A 14,476-nucleotide genomic window follows, 5' to 3' on the forward strand; every position below is an offset into this window, starting at 1 on the left:
GCAATGTTGATGTTGACCTTGACCACCTGGCTGAGATAGCATTTTAATTTTTTTCCACTATAAAGTTTTTGGTTTTTGTTTTAATTTTTCCTGTACCCTGTCTCTCATTCTCTACTCATTGGAAGGAAATCACCGTGTATAGGCCGCATTTCAGAAATGAGAGTTATGTTCCATGTCCTTAAGGATGGAGTATCTAAATTATTTGCAATTCAATAATCATTTATTTATATGAATATGGCCTCATTGATGTTAATTTTATACTTTATGTTACAACTCAATACACTTAATTTATTTTGATGCTCAAATTTTTCCAGCTTTGGCCATTGGGGCCTTTTTCAGTTGGTTCTCTGTCTCTTCAACCTACTCTCATCATTATAGGTGTTTTGTTGCCCTTCCTTACTTCCTGGCACTAGATGATCCTCTAGGCTCATATGGTGAATTTCCTTCTCTGATGCTAGAGGCAGCCATTTCTTCAGGAAGCACTGGTTCCTTTTATTGAATAATGAGGAATTAGAAACCAAAACAACATTACTAAGTGTACCCGTTGCTACTGGAGAGTTCTTACTCCTGAGCCCTCTCAGATGAAAGACAAGGTAAAATATGTGTGTATAACAAAATGTGTACATGTGTATATATATTAAAGTATACATAAATAATATACATATTATACATATGTAAATACATACATATTTAAAATATATGCTTATCTGTAAATTGACACTCTAGTAGTAAGAAAATTTGATTTTATATATATATATAAAATATATATATATATATTTTACATATAAAACCTGGAGAATACAAATGTATCAAAAATAAATTTGAGATTACTGAAAATTTTCTCACAAACACATCAAAATGTTCTTGAATTTTGAACATATACAGCCAGGAAATAATTCTGTTTTCTAGGGCAGTGCTATTATAATAACCATTTATGGAAAGTTTCCCATACACTATGGAATGAGTTTTATTTTAAAAAATCTATATGAAAGAAATTTGCCCCAGATAGAAACTTTTACACCTCTTTAACACATCTACATTTCAGCAATAGCTACTACAAATCTGAATGAATCTTACATGATAGGCATCATCCTAAATACAATGTACATATTAACGTCCATCATACGGAGAGTTGCCTTTAATATAGTTACTATTTCCTTCATTTTACCCAGAAAACATCTGAGTTTTGTGGAGATAGATTACCTCATATCATAGAGTTATTACATAGCAAAGAACTGAGTCAAGGAGAGCAAAAAATTAATTTCTTAACCATTTGTTTATATGGCTCTTGCATTTCCATCTATTTTTTAGAGTAATTTAGAAATTAAAGCTGAATTGTCTTTACTGACTATTTTAGCCTTTTAGATTAGGTAGGCCATGCTAGTCCCCTGAAATGGTTATAGGTACCACTATTATATGAACATTTTATAGTTTAGAAATTACAGATATATATTTATGTGAATACCAATAAGCTTCTGTCAAGGTCAAGGGCTGGTCCCAAAGGGGAAAACCAAATTAAAGGAGGAATTTGATTATTATCTGCCTCTATGCTGGAAGGAAGTTCCATGAGGGCAGGGTATTTGTTTTATTCAAAGATCTAGTCCTAAACCCTAGAAAAGTGTCTTGCATGCAGATACAGTTTTGAAAATTACCAAATATTTGTAGGGATGCATAAACTTAATATAGAATCATTTTAAACTGAAATGCTACCAGCTTTTGTCTATTTGCACATATAAACAAAAACCATGGAGCTCAAATTTCCTTATAGAGCTCAAATGTCAGTAAGTCATAACCATTCCTTCTCATTTCTGAGAATCCTTTCAATGTATTCATTTTAATGGAATTGGTTGATTTTAATAAAGTCTATTCTTGACAATTATGTTGAACTCTTAAGAATATGATGGCTATTCCATTTGGCAGTTGTGAACATCTTCATGAAAAAAGAGTATTTAACAGATATTTTAATGTCTGCTGGAATAAATTAAATGCAATGTGTGATACAAAATCATTTACAAAGCTCTTTTAGGAACTACAAACTTGTTTCCATGTTTGGTTTTATTCAGCTAGAAAAGTTAATTTCCTGTTCTCTGAAGTGCTGTGTGAAACTGTGATTATAAATGAACTGAATTTCATAAGCCAAATGAATCTGCAATCCTTGTTCAAGTGAAGTAGATACTTGGTATACAACACACACCCAATTAAAATGGTGACATTTGGGGGCATGTATTATATGTAAATGAAAACATTTATGTGTATGTAAATATATGTATTATATATAAATATGTGAACATTTATGTATGCATATTATATATGTATAAAAGCAAGCCAGAGATTAAATATTATAGATTGAATTATGCCCCCCCCCAATTCATATGTTGAAATCCTAACCCTCAAAGGACTATATTTGAAAATAGAGCCTTTGAGGAGGTTAAATGAGGTCAGTAAGTTTGGAACCCTAATCCAATAGAATTGGTGTCCTTATTAGAAGAGACACCATTAAAAGTTCACATGAAGACACAACAAGAAGTCAGCAAGCCAAGGAGAGAATCTTAGGGAAAGACCAAACTTGCCAAACACCTTGACTGTGGACTTTCAGCCTCTAAAGCAATGAGAAAATCAATTTCTATTGTTTAAATCACCCAATGTACCCACGGTGTCTTATTATGGCAGCCTTAGCTGATTAACAATTGCTTAAAGGCGAAAAAGCACAACAAAGAAATTCCCTAAGCAAAGCTTGTTGGATGATAGCCTATGTAGAAAACTTTTTTCCTAATATTTAATAGTTTTAGAGCTTGTGCGTGTGTGTGTGTTTGAAAGTACAGCTCAGGGGTGCCTGGGTGGCTCTGTTGGGTAAGCGTCAGACTTTGGCTCGGTCATGATCTCCTGGCTCCTGATTTCAAGTCCCGCATCAGGCTCTGTGCTAGCAGCTCAGAGCCTGGATCCTGCTTCCATTTCTATCTTCATCTCTTTCTGACCCCTCCCTGACTCGCTTACGTGCTCTCTTTCTCTTTCTCAAATACAAATAAACATTTCAACGTTTATTTATTTTTGGGACAGAGAGAGACAGAGCATGAACGGGGGAGGGACAGAGAGAGAGGGAGACACAGAATCGGAAACAGGCTCCAGGCTCTGAGCCATCAGCCCAGAGCCTGACGCGGGGCTCGAACTCACAGACCGTGAGATCGTGACCTGGCTGAAGTCGGACGCTTAACCGACTGCGCCACCCAGGCGCCCCCAAATAAACATTTCAAAAAAGGTACAGCTCATGTGATGTTACATGTATTTATACGAAGTAATTTAAAAATCCGCAAAATGTATGCTTATTTATTGTGTCTTGAGAGATGTTATACAAATGAGCCCCATAAGGCCCTGGTATGGTTTGCTTCTTTACAGCAGTCTAAGACTATTAGCTCAAAAGCCTGCTGGTACAAAACTCCTATTCTTACACATCCAGCTGCCTTAAATATATTCCAAATTAGCATATATTTAGCTATTTAGAAGCTGGCCTGCTTCCCATACTCTGTGAAACTGCACCCGGCATCTGCTAGTGGTAAATAAGATAAACCTGGGGCCATCCCCGATCCCAAGCCACGTCTCTCAAACCCAGAAAGTCCCTATCTTGCTGCTGAGTAACACCTCCTGACACTAAGCCTCCTCTTCAATTTTCCTCCCAAGTAATTCCTTTGGCGGGCTCCCTTTCTGGATGACAGTCCTGCCCCAGTGTCCAAAATGTCTCCTTTTGAGGGGGATTTTCTCCTCAGTGGCGGACAAGTGCTGCTCCAATGAAGTCTTTGTATGCTACTTCCACCTCATGGCATATGCCTTTGCCTGGACCAGGCCTCCACGGCCTTCAATTCAATGCAGTGGGTATGAGTGTCTTAATCACACATAGGCTCATAATGAAACTTAGATCTAGATACCAATTTTATATAAACCAAAAATGAATCACAAGTGGTAAATTGCTTGTAAGGTACAGCCACTCACAAGATAATTGGGGGTAGGGGCGCCTGGGTGGCTCGTCGGTTAAGCGTCCGACTTCGGCTCAGGTCATGATCTCACAGTCCGTGAGTTCGAGCCCCGCGTCAGGGTCTGTGCTGACAGCTCAGAGCCTGGAGCCTGTTTCAGATTCTGTGGCTCCCTCTCTCTCTGCTCCTCCCCTGTTCATGCTGTCTCTCTCTGTCTCAAAAATAAATAAACGTTAAAAAAAAAATTTTAAAAAAAATAAAAAAAATTAAAAAAAAAGATAATTGGGGGTAAATAAATTAGTGTATGTAAAATATGTAGAATAAGGATTGCAAAATACGTAATGGTACTTAGCAAATATTAATATTCCTGGCGAACTAGACTCAAAAATATTGGTACAATTTCTTCAACTTTTGCTGGGCCAACTTTTCATAATCATTTTAGAACTTATTCAGCAAGCACTTTGAGCACCTTCACTATGTCAGGTTACTACATGGTGGAATCTTTCCACATTTTCTCCTCTTTATTTAAATAGAGTATTTCACATGGAACTTTCCTATCATAGAAAGAAAATTTCTTGCCCTGATTAGTAAATTTGAATCATAAATCATTTATGGCATTTTTAATAGTTATTCATTTTTGAGAGAGAGAGAGAGAGCATGAGCAGGAAGGAACAGAGAGAGGGAGACACAGAATCCGAAGCAGGGTCCAGGCTCCCAGCTGTCAGCACAGAGCCTGATGTGGGGCTTGAACTCACAAGCCGTGAGATCATGACCAGAGCCAAAGTCAGCCACTTAACTGAGCCACCCAGGTGCTCCTATGGCATTTTTCAGAGTCCAGAGTGCTAACCATTACACCATGGAACCCCACAACTATGGCACTTTTCTATCATCACTGAAAAAAAGTTGACATAGATAGATAAAATGCTATTAAAATCATTGAAGGTATAAAAGGAGATGATTCTAGGGTCATTGACAAATGCCTATTTTTCCTTTCATATTAACTCTTTTTGTGATCAGGCTCACTATCTTCTTTTAGTTTGAGATTTCTAGCATTTTGAATGAACTGATTTCTTTTTGATCCTTCAATTTTTATCAGAAATTATATATTACAGCTGTTTACCTATAATTTATTTACTAAAAAATATCCAAACCAAAAAAAATATCCAAACCATCCAATAAGGGGTTAATATACAAAATATAAGAACTTATACAACTCCACAAACACACACAGCACTACAAATAATCTGATTAAAAGAGGCAGAGGACATGAATAGACATTTTTCCAAAGAAAACATACAGATGGCCATCTGACACATGAAAAGGTGTTCAACATCAATAATCCTCAGGGAAATGCAAATCAAAACCACAATGAAATATCACCTAACATCTATCAAAATGACTAAAATCAAAAACACAAGAAACAACAAGTATTGGCAAGAATGTGGAGAAAAAGGAACTCTCGTGTAACTGTTAGTGAATGTAAATTAGTGCAACCACTGTGAAAAACAGTATGGAGGTTCCTCGAAAAATTAAAAATAAATATACTATAGGATTCAATAATTCCACTACCGGGTATTTAAAAAAAATGAAAACACTAATTCAAAAAAAAAAAACATATGCACCCCTCTGTTTATTGCATCATTATTTACAATAGCCAAGATATGGAAGCAACTTAAGTGTACGTCGATAGATGAATAAAGAAGACACTGTGTGTGTGTGTGTGTGTGTGTGTGTGTGTGTGTTTGCGTGTAATGGAAGATTACTCGCCATAAAGAAGAATGAGATCTTGTCATTTGAGACAACATAGATGGACCTAGACAGGTTTTATGCTAAGTGAAGTAAGTTATACAGAGAAACCCAAATATCATATGATTTGAATGATATACAGAATCTTAAATACACACACACACACACACACACACACACACAAATGAATAAACAAACAAAAAGCAGAATCATACCTATAAATACAGAGAACACACTGATGGTTGCCAGAGGGGAGGAAGTGGAGGAATGGGCAAAATGGGTGGAGGGGAGTGGGAGATACAGGCTTCCAGTATGGAATAAGTCAGGAGAATACAAAGTACATCGTAGGGAATATAGTCAGTGGCATTGTAACGGGGTTGCATGGTGACAGATGGTAGCTACAGTTGTGGGCAGCATAGTATAATGTATAGACTTGTTGAATCACTGTGTTCTATAGCTGAAATTAATGTAACATTGTGTGTCAGCTCTCCTGAAAAAAATATAGATCAAAACCAAAATGTATGAGTGCGTTCATATCCTTTAACCCCTTTGAAAATCGGAGGTCATGTAAAATACACCTCAATTCCAAGTTATGTCAACATCTTGTTTCCAGGAAATTGTTAAATTTTACCTCAATTGACAGAAATGCGTATTAAAAAAACAATAGTTAACACTGCTGCATGACATATAGGAAATTAAATACTAAATACTAAATATTAAGTAAATACGGAATCTTCATCACAAAAAACAACCTTCTTCTTTTTTCCTTTTTTTAATTGTATCTACATGAGAAAATGGACTTTAGCTGAATCTTTTGTGGGAATTATTTCACAATACATAGAAATCAAGCCACTATACTCTACACCTTAAGTCTACAGTGATGTTTCTCAATTATTACTCAATAAGACGCAGAAAAAAGAAACGGAGATCTGAAAATATTTTATATACACACTACAACTGACTGTAAAATTTTGCCACTAATGTGAAAATAAAACAGAAGACAAAAGAAAGAGCTTCCACGTGGCAGTATAAATTTCTGTTACCACTCTTCAAATATTTAAGCCTTTGAAGAAAACTCTGTAAAACAACTTAAGTGTCATTAGAATGCATGGAATTTGCTAGAAAGTCCTTTAAATTTCTAAAGAACTAAAATTTTTTAGACTGCATCTTTTTTAGACTAGTAAATCAATAGTTAAAGAGAAAATTAGGAAGCTAAATATTCAGATTTTAGAGCTTTTACTGAATTGCAATGGTTAAAAAGGTTTGCAAACAACAAGATGCTTAAATGTATCACTACAAAAGTGAAGAAAGGGAAAATCTAAGTGGCCTTGAATTTGGTGATAGGCTTTTAGATACAATATCAAAAGCACATTCCATGAGAGAAAAACTTAAGTTGGGCTTTATTAAAACTAAAAATATATATGCTGTAAAAGAAACTTTTAAGAGAATAGAAAGACACGCTATTGACTGGAATAAACTATTAAAAAAAAAAAACCACATACCTGACAAAGGTCTTGTATGCAAAACACAGAGAAGGATTTAAAAACTCAACAATAAAAGTATTAATAGGCAAAATATCTGAATACCTTACCATAAAGGACATACAAATGGCAAATCATATGAAAATATGCTGAAAACCATTTATCATTAGAAAACTGAAAATTAAAACAAGAAAAGATAGGACTACACAACATTAGAATGACTAAAATCCAAAAATGTAATACCAATAGCTGGCATGGATGCAGAGAAACAGGGACTCCCGTTCACTGATGATGGGAAAGCAAAAGGTTTTGGAAGGTAGTTTGGCAATTTCTTACGATGTTATACATACACTTAACCATACAATCTAGCAGTCATACCCCTAGGAAAAGTTACCCAACTTACTGAAAACTTATATTCACAGAAACCCTGCAGGCTTCAGGTTTCTGATTCTACATATAAGGAGTTTGGAAGTCACCACCCCATACTAACAAGAAAAAAGCTGAACAGACTTCAAAAACCAACAACTCCTCTTAAATCCATAAAAGAGGACACAGCACAAACCACCGCCCCCAAGATTGGAGAGAGTCACCCAAGTGCATACAGGTATCAGTACTTACCTGAGCAGAGACTCAGCAGCAGAAGATGCGAAGGGAGCCAGTGCTGGAGGAGGAAAACATGAACTGTAGCTGATTAAGTGCTAGAGGCTCATTGTGGACATCTCCAGACAGTTAAAAACTCCAGGGGGACCCAGTTACAGGGGCTCTCACATTTTCGTGAATTTTACCTCTAGGAGCCCAACAAGATTCTCACAGTAAGTAGGAGAGAAGAATCCCCTCTGGCTTCCAGTGGCAGCAAGGGAAAAGGAACCATTTTGAAAAACGCCAGAGCACTCTGTTCTTAAGGAGGCCTGCCCTCAGAAGAAACAAATTAACCAGAAACTAATGTGCTGGTTGTTATCAGTCCCTCCCTAACTCACCTGGGAGAAGGTGAAAACCCAACCTCAGTCAAGTATAGCTTTCCATAAAGGAGGAGGAAAGTATCAACTCCAACCCACTTAGCCATCCTCAGCTACCTAAGGAGAGAGGAAAAAAAAAGAGAGAAATACTTGTAAAGTTCACAGTCTAAGCTCACTAAAAAACAGAGATCTAATCATAGTAGGGCCAGAGAACACTTCCCTTTTCCCAATACCTTGACACCACATACTAAAAACCTATGTACAGCAGTTCCTTGTTCATGTCTGGCTATCAAGAAAAAAAAATACAAGGCATTCTAAAATGTGGGGAAAAAATACAACAATTTGAAGGGACAGAGGAAGCCTCAAAGTGGGAATTATCATACCAGGACTTTTAAAAGAACGTTAATATGCTAAGGGCCATAATGGATAGAGTAGTTAACATTCAAAAACAGATGGGCAATATAACAAGAGAGAGAGAAGTCCTAAGAAAAAACCAAAAGGCAGTACTAGAGATCAAAAGCACTAACAAAAATGAAGATTGCCTTGATGGGATGATGAGTGGACTAGATGCAGCTGAGGAAAGAATCTCTGCACTTGAGATAATTTCGATATAAACCTTCAAGACGGAGAAGCAAAGAGGGCAAAGACTGCATTAAGAAAGAAAAGAAAAAAGAAAAGAAAAGAAAAGAAAAGAGAAGAGAAGAGAAGAGAAAAGAAAAGAAAAGAAAAGAAAAGAAAAGAAAAGAAAAGAAAAGAAAAGAAAAAAGAATATCTAAGGAGTGTGGGAGAACCACAAAAGGTAATATATATGTATGAGAATGCCAGGAGAAGAAAGAAAGAAAGGAGCAGAAGAAATATTTTCAATGATAATTACTGACAATTCCCCCCAAATTAATGTCAGACACCAAATCAGAGATGCAGGAAGCTCAGAGACATTAAGCAGAATAAATGCCAAAAGACTATATGCAGGCATGTCATAGAAACTATAGAAAATCAAAGACAAAGAACGTATAGAAAAATCAAAGATAAAGAAAAAGTTCTGAAAAAAAAAAAAACTACGTGCCAATAAACACGCCAGCTTTCCTCATAATTGTCAAAACCCAGAAGTGACCAAGATGTCCTTCAGGAGGTGTGAATAAACAACTATGGTATATCCAAACAAGGGGATGTTATTCAATGATAAAAATAAATGAGGTACTAAGTCACAGAAATATATGGATGAATTATAAATGTATATTGGTCAGTGAGAGACGCTGGTCTGAAAAGAATAAATAATGAAAAATATGACGTTCTGGAAAAGGTAAAACTATAAAAATGATTTGAAAAAAAAACAGTGATTTCCAGGTGTCTGGGGTCAGACAAGTGTTAAATAGAAGTACAGGGAATTTTTTTTAAGGCAGTGAAATTATTCTGTATAATATTATACTGATGGACATCTGATACTATTCATTTGTTAAAACCCATAGAAATTCATAGCACAAAGGGTGAACTATAATATCTGCAAATTAAAAAAAAATCATTTAAAATGTCAGGAGAATCCTGCAATGGCATGCACTATGTGACCGATCAAACTTAGTACAAATGTATAAAACAATCTCACTTAAGGGGGTTTGGGGAAAAATAGGTGTTGACCTCAGTAATTCTGGAAATGAGAAGAGGCTGTAAACTGGAAGCCAAAATTAACCATGATAAGCACTGTAAAAATTACTAAACAGATATTTTGTGGAGAAAAAAACTAACTCAGATAATATATTTGCTTAAGTTAAAGCCCAGGGTCATTGATCTCCCCAGTCTAACCTAAGGCTCAGTGAATCCCTGTGCATTGTCACATCTGTTGCCTTTGAAGTCTGTGAAACATCGGTGTCTCAAGCAGATGTTTAAGGCTTTTCTAAAGACTGCATACGCTGCTCTCAGGGACAAATTGCGCTAAAATGGGATTTGAAAAATGTCTTAAAACTGTGGAGGGTCTCTACGTTACTGCCGCCCTTGCCCAAGTTGCAGATCCTGGGAAGACTCAAAATGTGCACTTCTCATAGCTGATGTGTTCAAGCAGATGTGTTAGCTGCAGAAGTGCAGAGCAGACAGAAGTTGAAGAACCCTGCAGAGATTTGTTGGAACCCGGCTCCTATTTATTAAAACCAATGGTAAATGTAAAGCAAATAGGAGGTGACAGAGGTTGCGAACACATTCATTGCTTGTGTTTTCCCTGGTGCGAGCTGATAGTCAGGAGTCGGTTCCCTCTGTCATCCATTCCCTGCGCAGCATGAGTTAGAAATTTTATCAATAAATGTTTTCACTGTCAATGTTCAACCTATTCTAATAGACCGTTAAATACAGTTTTTGGGTTCACAGCTTGTCATCATCATTTGTCTACACCTGTGGCAAGGAATACGTAATGAAATACTCTCAGCATTTTTCATACATAGACTAAAATGATGAATGCTGTGTTTCACAGAATGATCAGATTCATAAAATTCAGAGACCCAGCTGACATGCTGTGGATATTCAATGGTAGGTTTGGATTTTATTTTTTTTCAAGGTTAATGATAAAGGGTTATAAGTTAAATATTAGAAAGTCAAGTATGCGTTACGATGAAATGGGTAACCTGAATTAGCAATATGCACAATACAATTTATTTTTTGTCGTTATTTTATTTTATTTTATTTTAGAATTCATGTCATATGTATAGATTATTCATTAGTTTGGGTCCTTTCTATCAGAATAAAGTTAAAATTAAATAGAGCTATAATAAAAAGGACTATGTTTTAAAATCAAGATGAGCTTTCTCAATAGGCAAAGGGAAGGAAAGTGACTTTGACTCATCTTTAATTTTTTTACATACATGTAAGAAAATCATGTTGTTTTTACATGCCTCGGTATTAAAATCAGCATTATAAAATATGCTTTGCAATTCCTAATTTTCATAGTCGATGGTTGAGATGGAAGTAGCAATTACAGGAATTACATTGATATAGATTTATGGTACTCCAGATAAAAATCAAGTTTGGGCTGTGTGAGCTAAGAAAGCCTATGCCAATACTGCTTATGGTCTGCTTCATGAGGACTTAGTGCATTTCCAAAATGTTTCATCACTAAATCTATGTCGATGCAAACCTCAATACCCTTCAATAGGTCACCCCTTCAATCAGTGCTTCAGATATTGGCAAACCATGATTTATGATTGATAAAAATTTTTAAATTATATAATTATTAATCTAATAGTGTAATAGCACACATGATGGATACAATTATGTTGTGATAATTTAAAATCACAAAATCTCATTGGTTTAACACAAACAAAATTTACTCCTTGCCAATTAAACATCTCTATTGTGGTACTGCGGGGACTTTCTGTTTATGATTGTCACTCAGATATCTAAGATGATAGAGACTCAATCTTAACATGTATTTCCACAATCATTAGAGTCAGGAGAAGACTAATTGGCAGGTCGCACCTAGATTTCAAAATTCTCCAACTGGAAATTCATATAATACTTCTGGTCACATTTTACTGGCCAAAGCAAGTCACGTGACAATACTTAATTTAAGTTTTATTTATTTAACTCAGCTCTCCACCCAACATGGGGCTCAAACTCACGACCCCAAAATCAAGAGTTGCTCACTCTTCTGACAGAGCCATCCAGGCACCCTGACAATACTTAAAGATAAGATACTGAGGGACGCCTGGGTGGCTCAGTCAGTTGAGTCTCTGACTTCCACTCAGGTCATGATCTCACGATTTGTGGGTTTGAGCCCCACATCTGGCTCTGTGCCGACAGCTCAGAGCCTGAAGCCTGCTTCAGATCCTGTCGCTGTCTCTCTCTGCCCCTCCTCTATTCGCACTATGTCTCTCAAGAATAAATAAATGTTAATTTTTTTTTTAAAGATCAGAATGAAAGAGGAATAGGCCTGGAGTGATTGCCAACACTAATCATGACTGCTCCAACTACTGAGGACTCCACACCAGTGTACTTCATGGGCCTACCCAGGTTACATCTAGTCCAGCTATTAGCTTCAGCTGAGTGCCGAAAGGAAAGCTGAACCTCTTAAAAATCAAATATACCACAGGGGCGCCTGGGTGGCGCAGTCGGTTAAGCCTCCGACTTCAGCCAGGTCACGATCTCGCGGTCCGTGAGTTCGAGCCCCGCGTCGGGCTCTGGGCTGATGGCTCGGAGCCTGGAGCCTGTTTCCGATTCTGTGTCTCCCTCTCTCTCTGCCCCTCCCCCGTTCGTGCTCTGTCTCTCTCTGTCCCAAAAATAAAAAAATAAAAAAACGTTGAAAAAAAAAAATTTAAAAAAAAAAAATCAAATATACCACATGGTAAAGATTATGGCCAGCAAATTATCTAGGGCCGGGCAATGACTGTTCCTATAAATCAAGTTTTAATGGAGTCAGCTATGCCTATTCATTGATGTATTGTTTATGGTTGCTTTTGTACTACAACAGAAGATTTATATAGTTGCAACAAATTATGTATGGCCTGCAAAGTCTAAAATACTTATTTTTGCATTTTAAAGAAAAAGTTTGCTGACTATTGATATAAGTGCATATATAACAGATGATACATATATTTTTTAATTTTTTCTTTTAGTGGTGGGCCTTTGTTTCTGATGTGATATTGGACATGTGAAAATTCAGAGAGGTCCCCAAAGGAGTCTATGCTATTTTTTAATGAGTGTGAAAAGCAGCAATCCATACTTACCACCAAAAATTCCTGTGAAATGATAAATATGAGCCCATAAATATAAAGCTAATGTGGTTTTGTAAGCATAGTATTTTTATGTGTACATGGTGTATTTCTGATTTTTTTAGAATTTATTTTGTTAAATTATTTTCTTTTTTTGTCTGTTGTGACAAAATACACACAATGGAAAATCCACAATTCTCATCATCTCCAGCATCGAGCTGTACCTCAAGCACACCCACACTTCAGCGTAACCATCACCACCATCCTTTCCCAGAACCTCTCCATCCTCCTCAACTGAAATTCTGTACCCATTAAATACCAACTCCTCATTTTCCCCTCCCTGCAGCCCCTAGTAACTACTATCCCACCATCTGTCTGTCTGTCTCTATGAAACTCACCATCCTAGGCACTTCCACACAAGTGGAATCATAGAATACTTAACCTGGCCTGCTTCATCTAGCATAACATCTGCAAGGTGCATCTAAACTATAGCATATGCCAGGATTTCCTTCTCTTTCAGGTCTGAGCAATAGTCTAAAGTATGTGTGGGCTGCATTTTATCCTCTTAGTCTTGGATGCACGCCTGGGTTGCTTCTACTCCTTGGCTGCTGTGAAAAATACTGCCACGAACATGGCCATACCAGCACCTTTTCAAGTCCTCACTCCACCTCTTATGGGTACATACCCAGAAGTGGGAATGCTGTATCCCAAGGTAATTACATGTGCAACTTCTGAGGAACACACGTACTTTCCTCCAGAGCCACTGCAAAATTTTATGTTCCCATCAGTAATGCACAAGGATTCCAACCTCTCCATATCTTTACCTACACCTGGTATTTTGTTTTGTTTGTTTTGTTTTGTTTATCTCGTTTTGTTTTGTTGGGGGCGTGAAGTGGCATGCCATCATAGTCTTGATCCAAATTTCACCCAAGGCTAGTGATGTCTAACATGTTCTCATGTGCTCAGGGGCTACTTCTAGAATCTCCCTGGAGAAATGTCCACTCAAGTCCTTTATACTTTAATTGGGTTTCCTGTATGTTTATTGTTGAGATGTAGAAGATGTTTATATATCATGGATATCTAGCCCTTATAGGATATATAATTTGCCAATATTTTCTTCCACTCTGTCGATTACATTTCACCCTGATAGTATCCTCTGATACACAAATGCTTTTAATTTTGATGTGGTCCAATTTATCTGTATTTTTCCTTTTGCCTGTATTTGTTAATATGCTTACCCATCCCGGCATGCCAGAAATAAATACCACTCAGTGATGGTGTAAGTAGATAGAAAGCTTGTGGGAAAAGCTTTAAATATGTTTAAATTATAAAATTTTCAAATATTCACAAATTTTCAATATTTTCAACTATTGAGCAGAAAGTTCAGTTACTCTTAGGAATTCATCAACAAGCTTTAACAAAACATGTTTTTTCCACATGTTTCAAAGCTATCCCCAAATATTTGTTCTTTAAACTGAACAATTTTAAAATTAGCATGAATTTCAAAAATAATAAAAATATTTCTTACATAAATACAATCATATTTTCATATCATACATTTTATGATTTATGAATATTATATAATAATCAATCCATAATCAACTTACACTATTCCTTATAAAAAATATTTCTTGTTACTT

This window comes from Panthera pardus, unplaced genomic scaffold, assembly GCF_024362965.1.
Source record: "Panthera pardus isolate Hobbes unplaced genomic scaffold, ASM2436296v1 HiC_scaffold_2, whole genome shotgun sequence".
NCBI lineage: Eukaryota > Metazoa > Chordata > Mammalia > Carnivora > Felidae > Panthera > Panthera pardus.